Raw genomic sequence first — 21,780 nt, 5'->3', positions numbered from 1 at the left:
GTCATAATCTTTCAACAATTCAAGCCACCTTCGCTGCCTCATATTCAATTCTTTCTGATCGAACAAATATTTCAAGCTCTTGTGATCACTAAACACCTCACATCTCGAACCATACAAGTAATGTCTCCATATCTTCAATACAAAGACCACAACAGCCAACTCTAAATCGTGCGTGGGATAATTCTTCTCATGAATTCTCAACTGTCTCGAAGCATAAGCTACCGGTTTACCATCTTGCATAAGCACACCACCTAAACCCAACTTGGGCGCATCACAATATACCACGAAAGGTTCATCGGACTTCGGCAAAATCAAAACCGAAGCTGTCGTCAATCGCTTCTTCAACTCATTGAAACTGTTCTCACATTGAACATCCCACACAAAGGCTTTACCTTTACAAGTAAACTGCGTTAGCGGAAGTGCTAACTTGGAAAATCCTTCTATAAATCTTCTTTAGTAACCAGCTAAACCAAAGAAGCTTCTAATCTCTGTAACTGACTTAGGCGTCTCCCATTGCGATACTGCATCGACTTTAGAGGGATCTACAGCAATACCATCACTAGAAATAACATGGCCTTGAAAACTTACATCTTTCAACCAGAACTCACACTTAGATAGTTTAGCATAAAGTTTCTTCTCTTTCAACACTTGCAAGACAATCTTCAGATGCTCAGCATGTTCATCTTCAGTCTTGGAGTAAATCAAAATATCATCGATAAAAACAACCACAAAGCGATCCAAAAATGAATGGATGATACGATTCATGTACTCCATAAACACTCCAGGTGCATTGGTAACACCAAAAGACATAACTTTATATTCATGGTGACCATAACGCGTTCTGAAAGCTGTCTTCTGCATATCTTCATCTTTTACTTTATTCTGGTGATAACCTGATCTCAAATCAATCTTGCTGAAAACACGTGCACCCACTAACTGATCCATCAAATCATCAATTCTCGGAAGTGGATACATATTCTTGATAGTAACTTTATTCAACTGACGATAATCGATACATAATCTCATACTACCATCTTTCTTCTTCACTAACAAAACCGGCGCTCCCCAAGGTGAAACACTTGGTCTAACAAACTTCTTCTCAAGCAAATCTTCTAACTGTTTCTTCAAGTTAGCTAACTCGGAAGCTTACATACGATAAGGTGCCATCGACACCGACTTCGTTCCAGGAACAGGGTCAATAGAAAACTCAACTTCTCTCTCTGGAGGCACATCAGGAATTTCATCTGGAAAAACTTCAGGAAAATCGCATACCACCTGTAGCTTATCAATCACTGCTTGATTCTCAATAGATAAGGAAGCCATCAAGGAAAACATCAAAATACCATCGCGATCCAGTTGCTTCAGCTGCTTGGTAGACAAGAACTCTGCACCACTTTCTTCTTCGACGGAGGAGAAATACACTGACTTGCTAAAACAATTAATGTGAACATGGTTGTATTCCAACCAGTTCATACCCAGAATCACATCAATACCGCTCAAAGGTAGACAAAATAAATCCATCTCAAAATCACGACCAAACATAGACAAAGGACATTTCAAACATACGAGAGAAGTAGTCACCGAACCCTTAGCTGGAGTTTCGACAACCATCTCTCCATTCATATCAGACATAACAACACCCAAGGTAGAAGCACAATCGAAAGCAATAAAACAATGCGTAGCACCAGTATCAATAATAGCAACTAAAGGAGTATTATCAATATAACATGTACCTCTTATCAAGCGATCCTCGTTCTCGGTCTAAGTACCAGTCAAAGCGAAAACCCTACCAGTAGTCGGCGCCTTCTTAGGCTACTTACACTGCGAACCAATGTGACCCTCTTCATTGCAATTGAAGCACACAATATCATTATGTTTGCACTCAGCTAGTGCATGACCCTTCTTACCACAGCGAAAACATCTTTTTACCTCTCCCGGACAAGCATTGCTCTTGTGGCCTTTCTCACCACAATTAAACCAAACAATCTCAGCAGGAACATCCTTCTTCTTAGGCCGCCTATCCTCGACCATTCACTGTTTGCCCTTATCAGCAGGGGCACTATAAGGCTTAGGGCGACTCTGCTGGCCCTTAGTCTTCCGCTCATTCACGACCTTGTAATGAGCCTTGGTATCCTCCTCGTAAATCCTGCAACTGCTTACCAGCTCGGAGAAAACTCGGATCTTCTGGTAACCAATTGCCCTCTTGATCTCAGCACGTAACCCGTTCTCAAACTTGATGCACTTTGAAAACTCAGCAGTCTCGGGGGTGTAGTGCGGATAAAACTTTGCCAATTCCACAAACTTGGCAGCATACTCAGTCACAGACATGTTTCCTTGCTTTAACTCAAGGAACTCAATCTTTTTCTTCCCGCGAACATCTTCCGGAAAGTATCTATTTAGAAACTCCCTCCTAAACACAGCCCAAGTAACCACAGCACCGTCTTGCTCTAAAGTAGGTAGAAGACTAATCCACCAATCATCAGCTTCCTCAGCCAGCTGATGTGTACCAAATCGCACCTTCTGAACTTCGGTGCACTGCATCACACGGAAAACTCTCTCAATTTCTTTAAGCCACGTCTGGGCTCCATCGGGGTCATATCTTCCCTTGAAAGTAGGAGGATGATTCCTCAGGAAGGTCTCAAGCATCCTCGACTCATCATTCACACCAGCATTTGCATTAGGTTGTTGCCCCACAGCTTGAGCTACGACTTGTAGTGCAGCAGCTAACGCAGCGTCGTTTTTTCCAGCCATCTTTGAGATTCTACACAACAGGTAACAACAACATAAGATAGTAATACAAATATAACTAAGACTCGACACGACTCTTCTAATTGGCCGGACGGACGGACCTGCTCTGATACCAATTGTAACACCCCGTTTTCCCAACAAAAAAATTTCTTAACAAATATCAGAGTAAACTTCACAAACGGGATATCACATTTCACATAATCATAAATAGTTAAATAACAATTTAACTTTCAACAAAAATACTTCAATCATCGCAGCGGAATTGGTTCATCAATCATAAATAAGTTTGGCACGCAGGCCTCATCATAACATCTCAATAAATTCAGTTTAAACTACTTAAATCATAAATATCAAAGTCAAATACGTAAAGGAAATGAAGCATGCAATCATAAACCCCATCCTGTTATGTATTAGAGCAACCTAATCGATTCAGTGAGGAATACGTCACTCACGACAGCAACACAACACTCTAAGCTCGATCACTTGCAAGTTCCTCATACGAAGAGCAACATTTCCAATCAGAAGGGGTGACATTTCACAAAACAATAATATTAATCAATATAATTCAATAATCTCTAATTAACAACATAAATCTTCAACATAAGCATGTTAAACATCATAGCATCATAAATAACAATATATCATGTAATCACTTTATTAAAGCATCATAAATCTTATAGCATCTTAACATCTTTCGTCATTGACTCGACTATGTGACTATGCAACTTAGACCTCTTTTATGCATGTGGTACCAATTCAGGGCATGAGCCCCCATCGTTATTTGAGTATTAATATACTTCTAGGGCATATGCCCCCATCGCTAATTTGAGCTAAAGCTCCATCGTGTTGAGTACAAAGCTCCAGCACATGAGCCCCCAACAAATGTATGCTAATGCATGGACTCGATCTCTTAAACATCATAATCATCATCTCTTATTTATCCAATAATTTGGAGGTTCAACATCATCTTGATCATCTTATATCGACTCATGCAACTTGTTTAAGTAACAATAGCAACATAGGCAGATTACAACAACATTATGACATCATGCAACGATATCAAATAAAAGCAATCATCTCAATCATTCATTCATAATTCAAGTAATGCAATTAATCATTATATCACATCATATTCAACACTAACATCTAATAACAGCTTCGTAGATTGCATTTAACTTCTTATATAGGTCTCAATACTACCCAAGGGTCCATCTCTAATCAAATTATGCGACACAGATCGCAATATCCTCACTTGCACTCAGTTCTGGAAGTGCTCGCGAGGCGAGAGCATCTGCTCGCCATGACGAGTACAAGCCAGACTCCCAACAAAGGTTGTTCTAGGTTTAACCAGGTTCAATGTCTTTCTAAGTTATCCTTTAATCTTTAATAAACATCTTCAGGCACTCAAAAACATCTAAGGTTCAACTCAAAAGTCAAAATTACGAAATCTTACATGCTCTCTGGTCCTGCTCGCTATGGCGAGTTCAATTGTTCACTGTGGCGAGTTGCGACGTGCAACTCGCGAGGCGAGGGAAAATGGCTTGCGTGGAGAGCGATGAAGTTCATCACTCGTGATGCAAGGATCATCGTTCGCGAGGGCGAGCGATGAATATAGGCTCGGGAAGAAGTGCAGTTTTTACGAAAATTCATCTACTCTCATGGTTTAAAGCCCAATTTCGATTCCAAAATTCATCTTAGTCATTATCTAGGGTCTAAGGACGGTTTATACATCAATCTAACAACTTATCATCATTGGATCATCAATTTCATCTATTAACCCTATTTTCATAAACTTCTTAAGTCAATCCTATCTTGTTAATTTGATTATCAGAGTTACATGGATTAATAAAATTGAATCGTTAGTCTCACCCTTACCTTAGTTGATGAAACGCATCCTCTCGCTTGTCTTCTCTCTTCTTTGGCTTTTTCTCCCTTTTTCCAAAATTTGATCGTACGTACAAAGTGTTTCTAAAACCTAGGTCTTTCCTTTTTATATCCCCTCCAATTATCTTATCTTATCTCTCTTTCTCCCCCAAAACTCTCCAAAATCTCAAAACATCCCCTAACTAAATATTTTATTTTATTTTCAAATCTTATTTTATTAAACAACAAAATAAGTCTCATCTCCTCATAAAAATCGTCACATCACATAAATCATCTAAAATCATCGTAAATCACACATATATTATATAAATATAATATAACTCATCTAGACTCAATTAAATAATCAATTAATTAAAAGTGGACGTTACACCAAACACCAGAGAAAGCCTGATGATAATATTCCTTATGAGCCTGTGTATCCCACTATTCTTGAGAGTATAGGTGAAATTTCTCAGATGAGAAACAAAGTTTGTGATAGACTACCTGATAGCCACCCTTTTCAATCACCAATGATTGAACCACTTTTAGTTTTGTTCCTGCTGATGCAGAGGTCGTAGGTGAACAATTAGGTCCTGAGTTTACAAACTACAATGAATCACCATCTCATCCCAACTCATTTACCCATACTTATGAACCTTCAATCACTACTCAGGTGAATTACCAGGTTGTGAGCTAAATCTAGAGAAAGCCTCTAAAGCAGCTTCTAGTGAAGTTACTTTGGAAAGCCCCCAACTACAAGCACCTAACGTACAAATGGCCTCAATAACCTGTCCAAATGTCCCAGTTCTTGAACACTCTATTCCAGAATAAACTTTTGCTGAACAACCTGTTCCTGAACAAGTTTCAGAGACCAATACTATTACTTTAGTACCTAACATATCTTCTGAAACAACTTCAATTGACCAACCTTCATCTTCTAGCCAAAACATTCAAGCTTGTGCTCCTACCAGATCCACAAATGTCCCTTCTACACCCACCTTGTTTATAGATTCTTCTATATTAGCAGATGTGTGTGAGAATATCTTTCAGGAGCTGAACAAGCTAGTTCAAGCAAGGAATAACCTGACACATGAAGAAAACTATGTTAAGCAGTGGAGAAGATTGAGAGAAAGAGTGGAATTTGTCATCAATGAACTTCAGAGATCATGTTTGGATGCTCAAGACTCTGCTCAAAAAAATCTTCAAGACTATCTAAGAGGGGTTGTAAGTAACTTGCAAGAAGTTAAAGTCAAAAGAAGAACTATAGTAAGGACAGAGGAGGTGTTACTGACTTTATCCCTTCTACTGTTCATCCCAAGGAGTTGGATTTAACTTGGTTGAACAAGATTAACTTCAGGTCAGCTTCTACTTAATTGGAATTGGTATAGAGGAACACTCTACTAGAAAGAGAGAACAATTAGTAGAAGAAAGAACTTCTAGATCAGAAAATACTTCTACAGAAGCTAAAATGAAAGAATCAAGAATCAGAAAGGAGAATTTGCTCAAAAGCAATGAAGCTTTCAAGCAAGAAATGAAGCAACAGCAAGAAGAGACATACAAGATGCTCAAACAAATGATGGAAATGTTCTAGAAACAAGCCCAACCTTAGTTGCACACCCTAAGCTTGTTTATTTTTTGTTGTTTGTTTCTGCTTCTGAACTGATGTTTATATGCTTCTAAATTATTGCTTCTGATAAATGTTTATTTGCTTCTGAACAAAGTTTATGCGTTACTGAACTTATGATTTGCTTCTGAACTATGTTACTTATTAGTTTTATAGAATATCTCACTATGTTTTCCTCATCTCTTTCTTTTTGTCTCTATTTTTTACTTTTTGTTAATGACAAAAGGGGGAGTAGATGTATAGTATTTATAGGCTCTGAGTCCCATTAATTTAATAGGACCTTCTTCTTATCTCTTAGTCTAATAATGTGAGATTATTTTGAGTGTTATTTCGTTTTTAAATGATGAATTTAATTAACTTGGATAGAACTCAGGGTGAGCTTACAAACCTCACCTTAAAAGTATTTTGGACTTCGGGGGAGCTTACAAAAGTCAAACCCTTATGGTCAACTTGTTAATTAGATTAACAACAATTGCATATTTTAAATACTAATGTTTGTCATCATAAAAAAGGGGGAGATTGTTGGAACAAAATGTGTTGAACATTATGATGAGTCAATAATTAGATGTTTTAGTTTAATATTTAGTTTCGTTCTAATTAGATTTAAGTTTATTTTATTTTAATATTATTTCCTTTTTGAGCTATTTTACTTCAATTGCATTTTATTATATTTCAGGAATGAATATTTGATGGATTGAGTCTTGGAGCAAAAGAAAGGGGTTTTGGAACTCATTCGGTGCGAAAATACGAATATTCGGAGACAAAAATATATCTCCCTCAAGTCAGAAACTTGGCACGGCCCGTGCTAAGGTTGTCTCGGCCGTGGCACCTCCAAGACAGGCTTTTACTGCTTTTGCTTAGATTCTAAGCTACTCTATTTGGTTTTACCACAAAGCCCTCTGCTTGTGGAACATTCTAGTGATGTAATTGCTTAGATTTTAAGTTGAATGTTACCTATAAATAGAGTAGCTAGCCATCACAAATATTCATCTTTTCTTAGAATTCAATAAGTGACAATTGTCTTTTGAATAAAAGTTTTTTTCTTTTCCTTTACTTTCTTATGTCTTGGGATTGTTGGATAAGTCTAATGACATAATCCTAATCAAGTCAAGCCTCAAACCTTAATATTATGTAACCCCTAGTTTCTCTTCTAAATTCACCGTTTTAACATGGATTAAATATTATCAAACTGTGGAAACGAAAGTGGAGGGTTTGATAATCGTTATTCCATTATTCCAAATATTAATTCATAAAACAAAAGTGGAGCTTTAATATTCGATCAAGTGAATTTAGACAAGGATTGTGAAACATGAAAATAGTCTAGTGAACCTTTAGACTTATAGAGTTTCGAACTTCAAGGATTCTAATAGTAATCAACCATGAAAATAGGCGTGCTTGCTAGAGGAACACACTCACTAAGACCAGTAGGAGATGTGATAGGCTTAAGAGAAACTCGTCTTTAGAAACTAGGTCTAAAATAAGGTTTAGGTTTAATGACTTGGCTTGTGTATGATTTGTCGCCTACGACCGACCAACGATCCCAAGGCACTCTTTTATTATTATTTTCTCTTTCAACCATTTGAAAACAACAATCTTCCATTCTTGATTCTCTTCTAATCACCAACTAAAGTTAATTGAATTAAAGCAACTCCCTATCGGAACGATACTCTTTTCATTACTACTTTGGTAAGACCGTGCACTTGCGATTTTATCCCATCACATTACCCTTTGAGAGTTTTGATGATAACAAGGTACTAAAAGATGTCAATTGGATTTGCCAACATTTGTTCAAGTGTACAGAACCATACACAAAAATTTGATATCTTTATTAGGTTCTGGAAGAACAAAAGAGAGCTAAGGAATCAACAAAAAGGAAGTTTGAAGCATCTGAAGAAAAGTGCTCATGAAGTGAAGTGCTTCTAAAGTAATGACGTCTTCAGAAGTAAGTTCATCAGAAGCTAAAGATCACCAGAAGCTGAAGTTCATTAGGAGATGCAAGACTTAAAGCTTCAAAAGGATGTTCAATGGATTTCATCTCGTTTAAGCATTGCAGAAGACCATAAGAGTGAAGTTGTAATGCCCTATTTTATTATTTATTTATTTTATTGAGTTTAGATATCTTTTTATAATTTAGTCGATTCATTTTGATGAGTGATATTTTGTTATGTTATATGTTGGTATTTATTAGTATAATATATATGTTATCTGGTGTAAAAATATATTTGTTATTTTGTGTAGAAATATATATGTTATCTGGCGTAGAAATATATTTGTTATTTGGTGAAGAAATATATATGTTGTCTGGTGTAGAAATATATTTGTTATTTTGTGTAGAGATATATTCTATATATATATATATATATATATATTAAAATAGAATGTTGAGGTGTAAGGGGAAGATTTGGAATAGGGGATAATATGTTAGGCTTATAAAAAGAGAGGTTAGGAATAGAGAAACAGAATATGTAAAACAAGTTTTTGGGTGAAAAGGGAGAAACCAATAGAGGAGAAGAGTCAGAGAAGAGAAAGCGGTAGAACCTTGCGATCATCTAACCTAAGGTAAGGGTGGGACTAACCTTCATTAATCATAAGTATGTAATTCTAAAAAGGGTTTAACCTTTGTAGTTGTTGTTAGTTTTGATGTTATAGAGATTATGGCTAGATTGAATTGAATTGTTAAAGGAGTAGGTAATCCATGAATTAGTGTACAAATTGATGTTAAGGTTGTTGAAGATATAGGAAGAGTGTTCTATAAAATTTGGGAATTAGGTTTTGATGTCGTAATTGGTTGTTAATAGAGTAGAAGATCCAATGAATTTGTGGTTGTTGAAACTTGAATTTTTCTGTAGAATATGATGATGCTAAGTGTCAGGAACATGTAGTTGAAAACGACATCGAAAACAGATTAACGGTTTGATTTTTATGCGCGAAAACATGAAGGTAGAAAATCTGATGCGGTCTGTCAAGCTATGATCGTGCCACGATTCGGGACCAATGTGCCACGATTTTGATCAGGATTTTAGTCTTTCTGATTCTGGAAAAATTGTGCCACAATGGGATGCCAACATGCCACGATTCAGTCACACAAGAAACCTTAAAAATACAATTTTCTTCACTCCAATTGTTTCCAAACTTATTCCCAAGTGTAGAGACTTTATCCTAACCATCTAGGGGTGCTTTTATGAAAGAAATAACTTTGTATAAAGGGTCTAATGAGTTCTTGTGTTGCTTAACTTTGTATTAAGGTGTCTAAGAGTATTTAACCTATGTTGTGATAAATCTCATTTGGATTGACATGAATATCTTTGTTGGATAATTTGAAATACATATATTATATGAATGTATATGTTGATGAGTATGATTTTATATGATGTTGTTCATGATTGATGAAGTATTAGATGAATGTATATGTTGATGAATATGATGTTATATGATGATGAATTACTATATGAATGCATATGTTAATGAATTATGATATTATGATGCAAAGTTGTAAGTTGTTGTCGATGTCGATAAAGTTGTCTAAGTTTTTAAAGTTGTCTAAGTTGTCTAAGTTGTTAAAGTTGTTGGTTGCTGAGTCCTTGCATACTCATTAAAGTTGAGGGCTTGATGCCCTGTTGAATGTATCATCATTCATATTAAGTTGAGGGCTTGATGCCCTGTGAGCCCTTTTGTGCTCTATAAGTTGGGGGCTTGATGCCCTGATTGATACCACATGCATGTTTTCGTCGTTGTTGTTGCATTGTCGAGTTGATGTCGTTGTTGTCGCATTGTCGTTGTTGTTAAGTTGTCAATTATTAATAAATTGTTAATGAAGAACTATGTGAATTATTAAAATTATTAATTGTTGTGGTTTATGTTGTTAAATTTTGTTGATGTATTATATGCTTATTATTATTGAATGTGAAATTTCACCCCTTCTGTTTGAATGTTGCCTCTACATGGGCATCGTGCAGATAATCAGGAATAGTTGTTGAAGTCAGTTGACTCTCTTACGCGTCGTCTTAGGGTCGCTCTGATACGTAACGGGATGGGGATCTTGCTTGTTTTGCATGTGTTACGTATTTCTATGATTTTATGTTGATGAACCACCTAGATTGGAATTTTAATAAGTTATTTATATTGAGGCCGTTGTGTCATCACGTTGAATAATGGAATGTTTTCCGCTGCAATGTAACTTGAATTATTGATAAAATATGTTTAAATAAATAGTAATTTCACTCTATTTATCTTTTAAAGAAGTTTGATGTAACGCCCTAGTCGTTATTTTATTTATTATTGATTTATTTAGAGTCTTTTATATGATTTTAAATAATTATTGTGGATTATGTGGTTGTTATATTTTATTATATGGTTTATTTTAATATTAATTATAATACTGTGAGAATTAAGGGGGAGTTAAATGAAATAAAGGGGAGTTATGTATTGGGAGTTAGGAAAAGAAACAGTCAGAAAGCAGTTTTACGTGAAAACAGACAAGTTTTGGGAGAAAAGGGAGAAGAGCCAAGTAGAGCCAAGAGAATCCAATTTCTGTGCATTTGTCCTTCTGAATTAAGGTAAGGGTGAGGTTTGCTTCAGTAGTATAGATATTGAATTCTGATTTTGGTTTAACAAGTTATGGTAGAAATTGGGGATTTTGGGTTTATGTTGGATTATTGGGTTTTTGAGTGAATTGAGTGTAGAGATTGTTGTTTTGATGTTAGAAATAGGTTCGGGTTGCATACAACACTTAGTTTTACATCTGTAAACTAATTTGGGGAGTGAAATAGAGAAAATTGGGATTTTGGGGAAAAACCTGCATTCTGCCCGTGCTGACATTCATCGCTCGCCCCGGCGAGTAGCTTGTCTCGCCTCGCTAGTGAGTAATCTTCATAGCCCGCCTCGCGAGCAGAACCACTCGCCATGGCGAGTTAGTGAGTGAAAATCATGATTTTTAAATTGTTGTTATAAGGTGTAAGATGGATAGTTTTGAGCGCCTAGATGATTTTAGAGAGGACTGGGACAATTTTCAGATTAAAAAGATGAATAGGGAGCTTAAAAATGAAGATTTAGTGAGGAAAATGTCAAAACTCCCGAGTTCGCCTTGAGTTCGCCACGGCGAGTAACCCGTTTTCTTGAGTTCGCCATAGCGAGTAGATGTACTCGCGAGGCGAGTGTTGGAACAAAATGTGTTTCACAATGAACCTTATTAAGTTTTGATGATAACAAGGTATTAAAAATTGTCAATTGGTTATTACTAATAATTGTTCAAGTGTACAGGACCAAAGGCTACTCAAGTTATTTCAATAGGTCTTGGAAGAACAATGGAAAGAAAAAGAAATTCTAAGCATCTGAAGAAAACTGCTCCTGAAGCTGAAGTGCTTCTGAAGTGATGACGTCATCAGAAGCAGAAGGTCATCAGAAGCAAAAGTTTTCATCAGAAGCAATATCTTCACCAGAAGCTACGTTTGATCCTTTAATCAAACTGAAGATTCAAAGTAGCTGATTCTCAATTCAGTCTTATCCAAGAAGAACGAAGAATTGAAAGGGAGGTATCAACGGATATATGGATAGCACTGAGCACTTGTCTCTCGTTAATAGAGTTGACAAAGTACAAGTGTACAACCACTACCTCCACTACTCTGTTTTCTGTCTACGCTACAAGACAAAACAACAGCCATGCCTGCAGAATTTGTACGTTCAAGATGGGAATGAATTTGAAGCTTATTCTTCAAAGGACTACACCCAAATCAGGCAAAGGATCACTGGTGGATAATCAAAGGATTTCAAACGACTCTTTAGACGTGCTGATTATCTCAACGTCTCTTTCACGCCTCTATATAAAGGAGTGAAGACTTGAAGATTGTAGATAGAGATACATAAGTTCAGAAGCGCCAAAACTCTGTCAATTTGATTCTACAAAGCACACTGAATTTCTGCACTGATTTGATACATCTTAGAAATTCAAAGTCTAGAGTCTTTACTGTATTGTATTGTGAACACCACTGATTGTATATCAAGTGTTCAACTCAAACTCAATTCTCTGTATTTTTGTTTGATTAGAAGTCTCTTGCCTGCGTGCTTGAGCATTAGAAGTCTCTTGCCTGCGTGCTTGAGCATTAGAAGTCTCTTGCTTAGTGCTTGAGCATTGGAAGACTCTTGCGTGTGTGCTTGAGCATTTTTGTGAAGTCTCATACTTAGAAAGTATTGAGCAGTTGTAATCTTTGTGATTATAGTGAAATCTCCTTGGAAGTGCAAGGGGGACTGGACTACTTCCGTGTTGTGGAAGGAACCAGGATAACTGCTTGTGTCTTTGTCTTTCTTTTCTCTGCTCTGTTCTTTTCCGCTGCAATCTGACTCTGATCATTTCATCAGAAGCAATCAAACTGCTTCTGAAGTTTTATCAGAAGAAGTATTTTTTAAGAGAAAAAGAAAACACAATTCAACCCCCCCTTCTTGTGTTTTTCACCTTCAGCGAGTTGCCCAGTTCAGAAGCTAATTGTTATATAATTGAATAGAAATGGGAGAACTTGAATGTATGAGCATGATATGATTAATTGTGTATTTTTCTGGGATTGTTGGATTACTTATGTTGAATTGTTGATGACTGTGATGTATGTTTATATTTAAATAAATCATACAAGTTGTTTAATTATGGAGTTGTAAGTCATATATACATATATGCATTGTTGAGTTGTATGTAGATATACACAAGTGGAGTCCATTGCATAAGCATACAAAGCGGGAGGGCTCTTGCCCTAGAACGCCTTGTCGTTCAAAGCGGAAGGATTCATGTCCTGGAACACTTTAATTGTTCAATTTGGTGAGGGCTTATGCCCTGATGAATGTTTTAACCATTCAAAAATTCGGTGAGGGCTTCTGCCCTGTAATTGGTACCACATGCATGTGCATTGTCGCATAGTCGAGGAGTCTTAGCGGTGTTGTCGAGTAGTTGCATGAGTCATTGTTATTGGTTGTAAATACTATTGTTGATGATGTGTTGATTGTGAAATATATATTTATATCGAATGACTATTATTATGTTAGGGTGTTAGATTCAATTGATGAATTTTATATCTATATTTATTGTTGTGAATCTCACCCCTTCTGCTTGAAAATGTTGTCCTTCCTATGGGTAACTTGCAGGTGATCCTGAGTAGTAGGTGGTGGCTCAATGTCTAGGGCTCTGATACGTACGGGATGGGATTTACTTATTTATTTTTCGTTCCTTATGTATCAATTTTTGGAACATGCTAATGTAACCCTTTTATTGTTAATTGAACAATGTTGATGATTTTATGTTGAGGCCTTTGTGCGAGGATTTAATGTTGATGTTGAAGTTTAATGTTGAGAAATATTTCCGCTGCAAATTATTGTTGTTTATGAAGGATGTTTATTAAATAGTTTTATATTCTATTTAAGAAATTTTAGAAAAGTAGTGTGACATGCCCGTTTTGGTGATATACTCTGATGTTTATTTATTATTTAATTGCTTTGGGATAACGGGGTGTTACAGTTGGTATCAGAGCAGGTTGGTCCGTCCGGCCAAGTAGTAGAGTCGTGTTGAGCCACCTAGGATAGAGTGTCAACTTTAATGTTTTCTTTGTTGTTGTTCTGAATTGTTGTTTCTTATGTAGAATTTTGAGATGGCTGGTAGAAACGACGCTGTTATCGCTGCTGCACTTGAGGCTGTTGCTCAAGCTGTAGGACAGCAACCGAATGCTGGAACTGGTAACGATGGTGTTAGGATGTTGGACACTTTCCTGAGGAATCATCCACCAACTTTTAAAGGGAGGTATGACCCTGACGGAGCTCAGAAGTGGCTCAAGGAGGTTGAGAGGATTTTCAGAGTTATGCAATGCAGTGAAGTGCAGAAGGTGCGGTTTGGGACGCACATGTTAGTTGAGGAAGCTGATGATTGGTGGGTAAGTCTGTTACCTATGCTTGAACAGGATGGTGCTGTGGTGACCTGGGCTGTGTTCAGGAGGGAATTCCTGAATAGGTATTTTCCGGAAGATGTCTGAGGAAAGAAGGAGATTGAATTTCTAGAGCTGAAACAAGGGGATATGTCAGTTATAGAGTATGCTGCTAAGTTTGTAGAGCTTGCTAAGTTCTACCCTCATTATACTGCGGAGACAACTGTGTTCTCCAAATGTATTAAGTTTGAGAATGGTATGAGAGCTGATATCAAGAGAGCCATTGGTTATCAGAAAATAAGAAACTTCACTGATTTGGTAAGCAGCTGTAGGATTTATGAGGAGGATACGAAAGATCATTACAAGGTGATGAGTGATCGTAGAGGCAAGGGATAGCATAGTCGTCCGAAGCCGTACAGTGCTCCTGCTGACAAGGGTAAGCAGAGACTGAATGATGAGAGTAGGCCCAAGAGGAGAGATGAGGGTAAGTAGAGATTGCTTCAAGTGTGGCGAGAAAGGCCACAAGAGTAATGTTTTTCGTAAAGATGAGAAGAAGTGCTTTAGGTGTGCTCAGAAAGGACACACATTAGATGATTGTAAGCGTGGGGACATTGTTTGTTATAACTGCAATGAGGAAGGTCATATCAGTTCGCAGTGAATGAGGACCGACTTATCAAAGCTACTTGTTTCTTTCATAGTACTCCTTTAAATGTTATTATAGATACTGGTGCTACTCATTGTTTCATTGCTGTTGATTGTGCATATAAATTGGGTCTGGTTGTATCTGATATGAAAGGGGAAATGGTTGTTGAAACTCCAGCTAAGGGTTCAGTAACTACTTCTCTTGTTTGTCTAAGGTGTCCGTTGTCTATGTTTGGTAGAGACTTTGAAGTCGACCTAGTTTGTTTACCGTTGTCTCTTGGATGTGATTTTTGGGATGAACTGGTTAGAGTATAACCGAGTTCATATCAATTGCTTTAGCAAGACGGTGCATTCTAATGTTTCAACAACCATTTCAAGAAGAGAGTGGAGCGGAGTTCCTATCTACGAAACAGTTGAAGCAGTTGAAGCAGTTGGAGCGAGATGGAATTCTAATGTTTTCCTTGATGGCATACTTGTCATTGGAAAATTAAGCTGTGATTGACAGGTTGCCAGTTGTGAATGAATTTCCAGAAGTTTTTCCTAATGAGATTCCAGATGTGCCACCAGAGAGGGAGGTTGAATTTTCAATTGACCTTGTTCCAGGAACGAAGCCGGTGTCGATGGCACCTTACCGTATGTCGCTTCCGAGTTAGCTGAATTGAAGAAACAGTTGGAGGTCTTGCTTGATAAGAAATTTGTAAGACCAAGTGTTTCACCGTGGGGATGGTAGCCTGAGGTTATGCATTGATTATCGTCAGTTGAATAAGGTTACGATAAAGAACAGGTATCCACTTCCGAGGATTGATAACTTCATGGATCATTTAGTGGGTGCTCGTGTGTTTAGCAAGATTGATTTGAGGTCAGGTTACCATCAGATTAATGTGAAGGATGAGGATATGCAGAAGACGGCCTTTAGGACATGATATGGACATTACGAATATAAGGTGATGCCTTTCGGTCTTACTAATGCGCCTGGTGTGTTTATGGAGTATATGAACCGAATTTTCCACGCCTATCTGGATAAATTTGTGGTTGTGTTTATTGATGACATCTTGATTTATTCGAAGACAGAAGAAGAGCATGCAGAACATCTGAAGATTGTATTGCAAGTATTGAAAGAGAAGAAGTTGTATGCGAAGTTGTCAAAATGTGAGTTCTGGTTAAGTGAAGTAAGTTTTCTTGGCCACATTATTTCTGGTAGTGGTATTGCAGTTGATCCATCAAAAGTTGATGCAGTATCACAATGGGAGACTCTGAAGTCATAAGTGACTGAGATTAGAAGTTTCTTGGGTTTGGCTGGTTATTACGGTAGGTTCATTGAGGGATTCTCGAAGTTAGCACTTCCGTTGACTCAGTTGACCTGTAAGGGTAAGTCTTTTATGTGGGATGCTCAGTGTGAGAGTAGTTTCAATTAATTGAAGCAAAGGTTGACAACTGCTCCTATTTTGATTTTACCGAAGCCGGAAGAACCTTTTGTTGTTTATTGTGATGCGTCGAAGTTGGGCTTAGGTGGTGTTTTGATGCAAGATGGTAAACCGGTAGCTTATGCTTCTAGGCAGTTGAGGATTCAAGAAAAGAATTATCCTACACATGATTTAGAGTTAACTGCGGTGGTCTTTGTTTTGAAAATTTGGAGGCATTATTTGTACGGTTCCAGATTTGAACAGAAAGAATTGAATATGAGGCAGAGAAGATGGCTACAGCTGTTGAAGGATTATGATTTTGGTTTGAATTACCATCCAGTAAAGACAATGTGGTTGCAGATGCTTTGAGCAGGAAGACGTTGCATATGTCTGCTCTGATGGTAAAAGAATTTGAGTTGCTAGACCATTTTAGAGACTTGACACTTGTTGATTTGATGGTTGCTAGTAATGAAACTGAAGATAGTGACTTCAAGGTTGATGATCAGGGTGTGTTGAGGTTCAGAGGAAGGATTTGTATTCCTGATAATGATGATTTGAAAAAGTTGATTTTAGAGGAAAGTCACAAAACTAGCTTAAGTATTCATCCGGGAGCTACAAAAATGTATCATGATTTGAAGAAGCTGTTTTGGTGGTCTGGGTTGAAACGTGATGTTGCTCAGTTTGTCTATGCATGTTTGACTTGTCAGAAGTCTAAGGTTGAGCATCAGAAGACTGCTGGGTTGTTGACACCGTTGGATGTGCCGGAGTGGAAGTGGGACAACATTTCTATGGATTTTGTGACGAGTCTACCGAACACTCCGAGAGGGCATGATGCCATTTGGGTGGTTGTCGACAGGTTGACGAAGTCGGCACAATTTATTCCGATCAATCTTAGTTATCCGGTAGCTCAGTTGCCGGAGATTTATATTCATAATATTGTGAAGTTACATGGAGTTCCGTCGAGTATTGTGTAACACCCCGTTTTCCCAACTTAAAAATTTCATAAACTTTTATCAGAGTAAACAACATATAAAGGAATGTTACACTTCTAAAATATAATAAATGAGATAATTAACTAATTATCTTTCCAAAAATTCGTCAACATATTAATTCAAACTTTGTAGCGGATTAAATTCTTTAACATAGATAAATTCTTGGCACGCAGGCCTTATTAAAGCATAACCAATACGTAAAGGAATAGAAAATAACCACAAAGGATCCCATCCCGTTACGTATCAGAGCATCCTAAGACTCAGTGAGGAATAAGTCACTCATGACAGCAACAGCAGCAACCTACTATCGATCACCTGCAAGTTACTCATAGGAAGAGCGACATTTCCAAGCAGAAGGGGTGAGATTTCACAAAACAATAATATTAAGCATATAATTCAACAATTATATTTAATCAACATCAAAACATCTTAACATTCTTTATAGACAATAATATATCATTTAACACTTCAATCAAAGTTTGTATAAACAATTATAACTTCACAAATTATCAACATAAACATCCTTGACTCGACAAATGCGACTCTAACTAGAATATGCAACTTAGACCTCTTATATGCATGTGGTACCAATACGGGGTATCAAGCCCCAATCGCTATTTGAGTATTATTATACCCAGAGCATCAAGCCCCTATCGCTATTTAAGTATTAATATACTCCAGAGCATCAAGCCCCCAACAAAGAATGCTAATCCATGGACTCGAATTCTTAAACATCTTAAATCGACAACTCTTGTATAATCCAATAATTTGGAACTTCATCATCTTAATCAACTTAGACCGACTCGTGCAGCTTAGTTAAATAACAAACAGCAACATAGGCAGTATACAAACCATCATGATATAATAATATCGAATGTAAATCAACAACTCAATTATCAAACTTAAGTCATGTAATGTATATACAATTATATAACATTATAAGCAACATTATTTCATAAGAATCAGTCTTACTGGATCATTAACAGCAAGGTAAACAACTTAGTTTCTAACCTCTAAGATCAACTCACATCAACTCGAACGACAAAGATCGCATTCCACCTAAAAAGGCATTCTGTAACACAAAAGCTCGCGAGGCGAGAGCCTCTGCTCGCCATGGCGAGTTCGGTCAGATTCTCTAAATTTTCATTTTGAGTCTTTTCAGGTTCAATCTCATTCTACATTCTTTCCTAATCATTATTAGACATATTCAGGCACTCAAAAGCATCTAAGGATCAACTCTAAAGTCAAAATTACAAAATCTTGCATGCTCTCTGGTCTAGCTCGCTAGGCGAGTTCAATTGTTCGCCATGGCGAGCTGCAACGTGCAACTCGCGAGGCGGGGAAAAGTTACTCGCGTGGCGAACGATGAAGTTCATCACTCATCGTGGCGAGGATCATAGCTCGGGAGGCGAGCGGTGAATGTCGCTACGGGCAGAATGCAGTTTCCACCTAAAAATCATCAATTCTCATGGTTTAAAGCCTAATCTCGATTCCAGAATTCATCATAATCATTATCTAAGGTCTAAGGACAGTTTCTACATCTTTTTAACAAGTTTTCACCGTTAATCATCAATTATCTCTTTTTGACCTAATTTCCGATTCCTCTTAAACTCATCCTAAATCATGTTAAATGTAACCGTTGATTCACAGACTTAATAGAATTGCCAAGTTAGTCTCACCCTTACCTTATAATCAGAAAATCGCAGCCTCTATGTTGTTCTCCCTCTTCTCTTGGCTTTTTCTCCCTTTTTCCAAAACTGATTGTACGTACGTTTTTCTAAACTAGGTCTTTCCTACTTATAACTCCACCATCTATCTTATCTTATTTCTCTTTCTCCCCCCAAACTTTCAAAAATCTCATAACAACCCCTAAACTCAATGTTATTTTATTTTCTAATCTTATTCTATTAAATAATATAATAAGCCACCTAATAAATCATATAATCATATAAATATATTCTAAACTCTCTTAATAAATTCTAGACTCAATTAAATAATTAAATAAATCAAAACAGGCATTACATAAGCATGAAGACATTGTGTGTTACAACTGCAAGGGAGAAGGACACACCAGTTCGCGGTGCAAGGAGCCTAAGAAGGCTCGGGCAAGTGGAAGAGTGGTTGCTTTAACCGGTACTCAGATAGTGGATGAGGATCGTCTGATCTAAGGTAAATTTTTGAGGACGAAAATTCTATAAGTTGGGGAAAGTTGTACCGCCCGTTTCGAATTATTTAATTATTTAATTATTTAATTGAGTCTAAGAGCTATTTAGGTGAGTTATATTATATATATATATATATATATATATATATAATATAAGTGATTTTTGGTGATTTGAGATGATTTATAAGAATGAGATGTAGTGACTTATTTTATTGTTTAATAAGATTGGAAAATAGAATAAATATTGAGGTGGGGGCTGTTTTGTGAATTTAGAGATTTTAGTGGTATAAGTGGAATAAGATAAAATAGATGGGAGGAGATATAAATAGGGAAAACCTAGTTTTAGAAAAACATTGTACGTACGATCAGTTTTTGGAAAAAGGGAGAAGACTAGGAAAGCTGCGATTTTTACATTCTAAGGTAAGGGTGAGACTAGCATTCAATTCTATTAATTCTGTAATTCAATCGGTTGTAATTAACAAGTGTAGGATTGGTTTTAGAGAATTTGAGAATTAGGGTTGAAGTGAGAAAATTGAGATTAATTGATGAAAAATTGTTAGATTGATGTAGAAACTGTTTACAGACCTTAGATAATCCATAGAATGACTACAGAAATTAGTTTTGAGCTTTAAACCATCGGAATAGGTGAAATTATATGAAAACTGCACTTCTACCCGAGCAGACATTCATCGCTCTCCTCCCGAGTGATGACCCTCGCCATAGCGAGTGATGAGCTTCATCGCTCGCCTCACGAGCAACTTCTTCTCACCTCGCGAGCCTTACCCTGGAGCTCGCCATAGCGAGCAGTTCACTCACCATAGCGAGTATGACCAGTGAGTCAACATGATTTTTGTCGATTTGTCCCTTAAGTTGAACCTTAGATAATTTTGAGTGCATGAATATGTATAATAATGATTAGGCAAGTTTTTAGATTGAGATTGGACCTGGGAAGGTTTAAAAATGGATTTTTTGAGCGAAAAATGTCAAAGTTCCCGAGAGCACCCATTCTTTGTTCGCCAAGGCGAGCAGCTTACTCGCCAAGGCGAATAGCCATTTTCTGAACTCCCCATAGCGAGTAATATCCCTCGCCTCGCGAGCTCCTGTAAGACAGAATGCCTTGTTTAGGTTAAATGCAATCTTTGTCGTGCGAGTTGTTATGAGTTGAACTTGGGGTTAGTAATGATGAATATGTTTGATGTTAGTGACACTCTGTGAAGTTGTTATATGATGATTTGATGATACTTATAATGTTATATAGTTGGATATATGTTGCATGAAATTATGATTGAGATGTTGATGACGTGCATTTGTAATTGTTATATATGATGATTCTTATTATTGAATGATGTTGTTTTGTTGTTGTGAGGAATATGGTTTACTTGATGATTAATGAGAGGATATTACACATTGTGAATGATGATGATATGAAGTTGTAATGAATGTATTTGATGATTATTGTTGATGTTGACTTGTTGCAAATTATTTGATGTTGTTGTCTTGCTGATGCGATGTATTAATATCATTAAGATGCTAATGTTGGTTTAAGTCGTTTGAGTTATAAGATGTCGGCCCAATTTATTGGTTTCATATGAGATGTTTAATTCGTAAGATGTTGCTCCAAATTATTGAAGTCATAAGAGATGTCTAAGTTGTTAAGTTGTTAGGATGTTGAGTCCATTGCATATTCATAATACGAGATGGGGGAGGGCTTGATGCTCTGTAATGTATATTTATACACAATCTGAGATGGGGGAGGGCTTGATGCTCTGGGAGCCTATTTATGCTCAATATGATTTGATTGGTACTGTAACGCCCTAGTCATTATTTTATTATTTTTAGAATTATTTAGAGTCTTGTATGGGTTTTTATAAAATATGTGTGATTTATTTGGTGTGTATTATTTTATTTATATGATTTAATTTAATATATGAGAATATTATGTGAAATAAGATTATTTTGGAGTGTGGGGTTTTGATTAGTAATTAATAGAATTTAGGGGGGGAGTTTAATGTAATAGGGGAAGTTACACTTTGGGGGATTAAGGAAAGAAAAGTCAGAAAACAGTTTTAACGTGAAAACAAGTTTGAGAGGTGAAAAGCTAAGGCAAGGAGAGAAAACCAAGAACAAGGGAGGAGAACCTAGGAAACCGTTTTGCTGTGCTATTTCTGCAATTCTAAGGTAAGGGTGGGATTATCTTTGAATGATCATAATGTATAATTTCTGAAAATTAATCTAAAAGAATAGTTCTTGAAGACAAAATTGAGAATTAGGGTGTGATGCTGATTTTGAAAGAAAAGATGTAAGAATCATGTTTAATGTGTTGTAATTTGATGTTCAGTATGATTTCTTAATCTATAATGTTGCTATGTTCGAAATTGGAATGAAATGAGGGTTGATTGAATGAATTGAGAAAGTTTTGTATGATTATTCAAATGAGTTGAATTGATGT

Source organism: Medicago truncatula, chromosome 7, assembly GCF_003473485.1.
Source record: "Medicago truncatula cultivar Jemalong A17 chromosome 7, MtrunA17r5.0-ANR, whole genome shotgun sequence".
Taxonomy (NCBI): domain Eukaryota; kingdom Viridiplantae; phylum Streptophyta; class Magnoliopsida; order Fabales; family Fabaceae; genus Medicago; species Medicago truncatula.
The sequence above is the reverse complement of the archived record's forward strand: the minus strand, read 5'-3'. Positions refer to the sequence as shown.